The 6,952-nt window shown below is 35.4% G+C and overlaps 1 pseudogene; it reads right to left on the reverse strand.

Moving 5' to 3' along the window:
- Window positions 1–4,175: 4,175 nt before the first annotated feature.
- On the reverse strand, window positions 4,176–5,279 carry LOC140975847 (probable rRNA-processing protein EBP2 homolog; annotated as a pseudogene).
- Window positions 5,280–6,952: the final 1,673 nt, after the last annotated feature.

Raw genomic sequence — 6,952 nt, forward strand, 5'->3', positions numbered from 1 at the left:
CTGGACCGATCGAGTCGAACCGCGCACGGTCATGGCTAGGAGATGGGGCGGTAAAACTCGACCGACCCAGCGCCGTGTACAACAAAAAACGTGTTTTGAGTGTTTAAGGCATAAGATGGGAGGTTGGGTTCATTTTATCTCATTTCCCTTCTCTTTTTCTATCTTTCTGTCGGTTTGGGGAAACTTAGGGTTCTTCGTTCTTCTTCTTATATTCTCATTAATTCAAGCAATTATCATCTCCATTGGAGTTGGAAACTTAATCTTTCAGGTAAGGGGATTATAAGTGAGTAAGTTATTCTTCATTTTATTGGGATATCATTGAAGGTGAAGTTGGGGATTGGTGATTAAGTTCAACATTATGGATTAATGGATGATTATTTGGATTTATGTAGTAGGAACATTACCAAATGAGTAAGATTATCATTTCTTCTAGTGGTCGTAAGTAGAAATCGATTCCTTGCTGCTCACATGATCTTATGTATATGTTGTTGTGTTCTAATGGTTTTAGCTCCTTTCAATTGTTGTACAAATGCTATATATGTAGATATGTATGTATTGTAATGCAAATATATGCATTTTTGTATGAAGTAGCTAAACAATGAAAGACACTTACAAAGTGTTCGATGAAATGTTTCAATGAAGTTTAATGTGATTAAATGAATGGATTGATAGTGATAGTAGCGGTGTTGCCTCTGGTAATTCTAAATACACCATGTTATTGGCCAATTAAGGATGAAACATGTATTCTCTCACAGATTCTTTTATATGAAGAAGTACATGTCCCTCTCACAGATTCATTTATACGAAGAGGGTTAATAAATGAATGAACTATCTCAAAGAACTATCAATGCTTCAGTTGATCAATGAAAATGAATACCGTCCTTATGTATTGATATTATATGATTCTTGAAGGATGTTATTCAATGATATTACGATGATGTTTATGAAATGATGTTGAAGCTACGTTTTAAAAAGAACTGTATATGTATTTTGTTATTAATGATTCTACTTGTTGAATTTCATAAACTCATTCCAGTTATATTCATGTGATGCATGTAAAAAAGATTAGGTATGTGTGAGTTGTCGCAGCAAAAGGAACGCATATGCCAAGATTTGGAGAAGAAAAGAATGAAATGGTTCTGATGATTTGATATTGTGTTATAGTTGGACAATGAAACACTTTTTGTTGTATTTTGGAAATGGCTATGTTTGGTGGTTGGAAAATATGTTATTTTGGTTTATGGGTTTGGAAAGATAGTGTGGGACCCTTAGCTCCTAATCGTTATTATAATACAATTTGATTATGATTAATTAATTACAGCAGAAAACGAGTAAACATTTTTCTTTACAATGAGCCCAAAACGTGTCAATTATAATTATAATACTGAAAATAGTATATAATATAGTCTCGTCTCATCACATCCTAACATAAAACAAGCCCACACGTAATCCAAAACAACTACATACAAACAAACTCATATCCTCGAGACATGTCCCGATATATAGATACATATATATATACTAGTATAGACCACAAAACCTCAAATCAACCATGACACCCTCCAGAAGTACTATCTCCGGTCTCTTGATAACCTGAAGTACCTGTCATTGTCAATATACAAAGACAACAACAGCCCCCTCTGGAGTGAGCAAAGCTCAGTCTGAAGCAACCACAATTTATACAATAGATATATAAACAATGATAAATAATATGCAATGCATGTATGTCGTGGAGGTATCAGGTCAAATACCCATCCACTGAGCACATGTCAGAATCAATCGAATCGCTATCAAATCAATGCTCGAGCTGGCACACCGGCCTCAATCAGGGATACTGATATGATAGCGTCGACAAAGCGCCATCAAATCTCAAATCTCAATCAATCATCGGGGCCACTAATGCCTATGTTTTAAGGGCCACATAATACCAAACATAGCATCATGTTCACAAACCCCAGAATCAAATCCAATCATATCAAGGTATCCAAGGATCATATCTCAACGTGCATGTCATGTATGCCACATAAACTCAACAAATAAGGTATATAAACATGTATTCTCAATCCAATCAATCAAACATATATCATATAATACAGTTACATGTCGTATATTACCCGGTCGCAACATACCTCAATTCTTCGTTCCAGTCGATGTAGCTTGAAGATATCAGTATAATAATCTATCTACATTAATAACATATTTTTTTCAATCAATAACATCATTCAAAATCATCAATATAAGTTTCAAATATCTTTTGAAATTTTGAAAATTCATATCAAATCGAAATCATAACATAATTCAATTCCGACTTCGAATACGAGTTTCTTGTTGGTTATTCTATCTCATATATGGATCTCGACTTCAAATACATAATATTCCAGAATTTTCATAAATAAAGGTGCTGAAACTAGAAGAAACTTACCTCAAAAGAAAGCTCTCGACGCGAGGTGATTTCGTACGGTAGGAATCAATTTCCAACTTTCTCTCTCGAAGCTTCAGCAAAGGGATGCAGAAATCTGTTCAAAAACTCATCCTTAGTGTTAGGATCGGTTGAAAGGTTGAGATGTGTTTAGAAAGGGAGGGGGGGGGAGATTGAATAAACACTCACGAATTTCAAAATCTTTTCGTATGAAGTGTCAGCTTTGTGACGAACTGAAACTAGGAATCTTGTCGGTCAATAACAATCAGTTTAACAGATAACAGTTGCGGAAATAAACTGACTGGAAGATATAATNCAATCTCCCCCCCCCTCCCTTTCTAAACACATCTCAACCTTTCAACCGATCCTAACACTAAGGATGAGTTTTTGAACAGATTTCTTCATCCCTTTGCTGAAGCTTCGAGNGAACTGAAATTAGGAATCTTGTCGGTCAATAACAATCAGTTTAACAGATAACAGTTGCGGAAATAAACTGACTGAAAGATATAATATATAACTGAAGTAGAAACACACAGATTTATGGATCGGAGATTTTAATTACTCCTACGTCGCCCCTTCTATCACAAGGATAGGATATGCACTAAAAGACTTTGATCGATACAAAAATTGTACAGACCCACTTCAGTTTGGACTTAACACTGCCAAAGCTGAAACTCTTAGTTTACACAATTTCTCACAGTTCTTCGACTGATCTTAGCACAACTGATCTAGATAAAGATCAAATGAAATACAAAACAGTTTGTGCTTATTAGCTCGAAAAGTAGCCTCAAATGCTACAAGTATATCTGATAAGTGTGAGCTTTTTGATTCTTGAATAAAAGAAATAATCCAGCAGCGTAACAACAAGCTTAAAAGAATAGAACGTGTGTCTTAGTTCTCAACGGCTCTTCTAACCTATTTATAGGCTTCTCTTCAACTGTAACACTAAATATAATTTGAATCTTTATAACCGTTGATTGCCACGTCAATATTCTTCTGACATTCGTACACTGTAGACTCTGAAATGCGGCATTCCACTATGAGTTGCAGTCTGATTTGTACTATTGTCGATCGAATGTCCTTTTCAACAACTGATGACGTGTACAGCTGTATCATCAGCTGATAAGTAATTGCTGATAAGTTCACAACTGAATATATCAACTGATAAGTTTCTAACTGATCAGTTAGTTGTTTTCGTCAGTTCAGTTTAGCTGGTTTCAGTTGTCTTCGATAAATTGCGCATTTATCTCCAGTTAGGCAATCTATCAGTTGATTTAACTTGATCAGTTTAGTCAAATAAATTAAACACTTAGTTTGTCAAACAATCGAAATTAAATTTCCAACACTTAGCACCTCTTAAATCATGCACAGTATTAGGACGCGTGCGGTGGCGCCGAAACACGCGCGGCCGCGCGCCCAGTTCTGCCCGCGCGTGCAGTTCTGCGCGGGTGCACGTGTTGCTCTGTCCAAAACTATATTTTAGCTTCCGAATTAGCAAAAATGGTAAAAATAAAAGTTGTAGATCTATGTCTTGGATTTTATTTTCCACTAATCTCACTAAATTTGGATATCGGATGCGAGAGTTATGCTTATTCTTCCAAAATGTGTCAGTGCAGAAACTGCAACGCACACGATACACTTCGGGATGATTTTGCCCCTATTTCCTAATGGATTTGGACAAAACGCAAAACACGAAAGTTTTAGTACTATGTATTAGATTTATAATGAAATTAGCCTCATTTCATTTGGACTAATACTCAGTTAATTATGCTAAAAACCGTTACATGTGTCACTTTTTCGTTGCGGTTCAGCATACTTTTCAAGCACAAATCAATTTCCAATACAATATTTCATTATCACTACCTATTTTCTTACTTCCATTGTCTCGATATACATAATTTATGTAATCACATGATACTTTCATGAATTATCCATAATCAACATAAGTGCTTATGTTTTCTGTCTCTTTGATCTAGGGAATCCTTAGGTACGTAATCCTTGAAATAATTATCAAAGATCTTACCTTTTCTGTCTCTTTGATCTGGGGAAAGTGCTTTTACTGAAATCATTTGTTGTATCCTCCGTGTTTTGCTTTTTCATTCCTTTCTTTCCACCAAATCCAAATTTGGCGTCCTTGAATTCCTTGCCTTTCCTCTTATTGAATCCCATCTTCCCCTTGCCACCACCTAGCTTTGCCTTCCCTCCAGAACGATCTCCGGGAGACACACCTGGCCTCTTCTTATTCGATCTTTCAAACGAGTTCCCCTCTTCAAAAGCCAAGCTAAGATCACCGTCATTGTCATCCTTCGCAAATCCACTCTGCTGCCTCTGCTTCTGCCACTTCTTGACTGATTCAATATCTTCTTTCTTCTGTTTAGCCCTATCTCTCTGCTTCTGAGTCTCTATCTCTTTGGCTAACTTCTTATTCTCCCTTGACTTCCTTCTCTCCTCAGCCTCTTCAGTCTTTCTCTTCTCTGCCAAAAGCCGTCCCTTTACCTTTTCCATGCGTCGATCAGTTTTCACCATTTCGGCATAATAGTCAGAAGGCCTCATGAAAGGGAGCCCCATTGACTGAAACTTCATGAAGGTGCCTGTGTGTAAAAAGCAAGTCCAGGTTCAGGTCATCATTCACATCCACCTCTTGCCCCTGATCAATATCAATAGAAAGTTTTTGTATCCAGTCTACATTTTCAGGCCAGCTGATATCTGCAAATTTATCTAATAAGCCATCCTTGTTGTAAACAGCAGTCTTCGAAGGCTCAGTCACCTGCACGTCGTCACCATCTTCTGATTCTGATTCTGATTCTGATTCAGATTCAGAAACAAATTGATCGTCATCATCTGCCCCTGCGCCATTCATTGTCCCCTTATTAGACATGGGTGGCGACCTTAGTTCAAAAGTTAGAAAGGACCTGTATAAAAGAAACCATAAACAACAAAATATACAAGAGCATAATCGAGACAAATGCTTAAACCATAAACAACAAATTATACAAGAGCATAATCGAGACAAATGCTAACTTAAATACTAAAATCCCATTGAAATAGTACAAATTCATCTGCACCTTTTTCAAAGGTTTTCTTTTTACAAGCCAAATTCTCAAGACTCACTATTCTACTGCAAAAAACTGACTACAACGTGAACCCCCTCAAAAACAAAAGTTGTGTTTCGATTTAAATTACCTGAAAATTCGAAGTGATCCACAAAAAACACGAAAAATTGACCATTCTTCAAAGAAACAACCCCATTTTAAGAGAATATTTACAGTTGCATGATTAAAAACAAATTCTATCACTCAAATTATACAAAAGTAAGCAGCGGGATTTGGGTAACTTACACTAGTAGTCGTCCTTAAGCAAAGAAGATGGTCGAACAGCGACTATCAAGAGGTTAGGTTTGTGGAGAGAGGGGCGAATTATACTGGGCCTACATGTAGTGGAAATTAATTTTAAACACATAAATATAACTTAAATAAATAAACACCAGATTAAAATTATTTACAAGTATAAATACTTGTACAACTTCTCGTGACGAAAAATTCACTAGAAAATGTGTAAATCGTTTACACAAGCTAATACTAATGAAAACAATAAAAGGTATATTCCTTGACAATTCAAATTAAGAATTAAATTGCATTAAAAAAAATAAACAAAACAATAGATGCAAGAAACGAATTGCTTAAATCCGAGACAACAAAACCACTCTTCGATCAACACTGTGCGTCAGTGTTGTCCTTGAGCGTCGGCAACACCAATGAGAAACACGGCGTAAACTATGAATCAATCACTCAAAGTCTTCAGCATTAAAAATATTCTTCAGTAATCTTTGTAAAAGGACTATGCACTAAGTCCACGAAAAATCACGCAGAGATCACACACGAGAAAGCTCTCGAAGACACAAAAGATCACTCTTCAAAACCACGAAAGGAGACTCTCCAAAAGATCACTCAAAAGATCACAAAAAGGTCTCCACGAAGAGTCTAGCTTCACTCTCTCTCCAAAGCTCTAGCTTAGATCTCCCATACTCTTGTGTATAAATACTTGTGTGATCAAATCTTCTTTCCATAAAAGAGTCCTACAACATAAGGAAACAAATCTTTCATTAAGATTTAAACTCTTTTTAAATAATAAAGATATATTATCTTGTGATAAATATCAAAGATAAATACCTAAAAGATAATTACCAAAATTATTTCAAATCTAGTAAATCAAAATAGTCCAGAAAGTCCACAAACACTGAACATAATATTTCCATATTATATAAAGAACTAAAATAAAATAGGAATAAAATATTCCTTTCATACATGATTCTAGAAGTGTGAATGTTTGTAGACATAGTTATGTCTCTCTTTGCTCCATCTATTGTATCTGAAAATTTCACAATAGATGAAAAATAGAGTAATCCAAAATCCTTAGAAGCAGTGAACCTTATTAATTTGTTCAGATTTTTAGAATTTTTTTTAGATTCTATAACACAGGAGGGAAAACAATTTGAGAAACTAAGTGCAGAATATAATAATTTTTTAAGTGTTG

This window comes from Primulina huaijiensis, chromosome 4 (assembly GCF_012295235.1).
Source record: "Primulina huaijiensis isolate GDHJ02 chromosome 4, ASM1229523v2, whole genome shotgun sequence".
Lineage (NCBI taxonomy): Eukaryota > Viridiplantae > Streptophyta > Magnoliopsida > Lamiales > Gesneriaceae > Primulina > Primulina huaijiensis.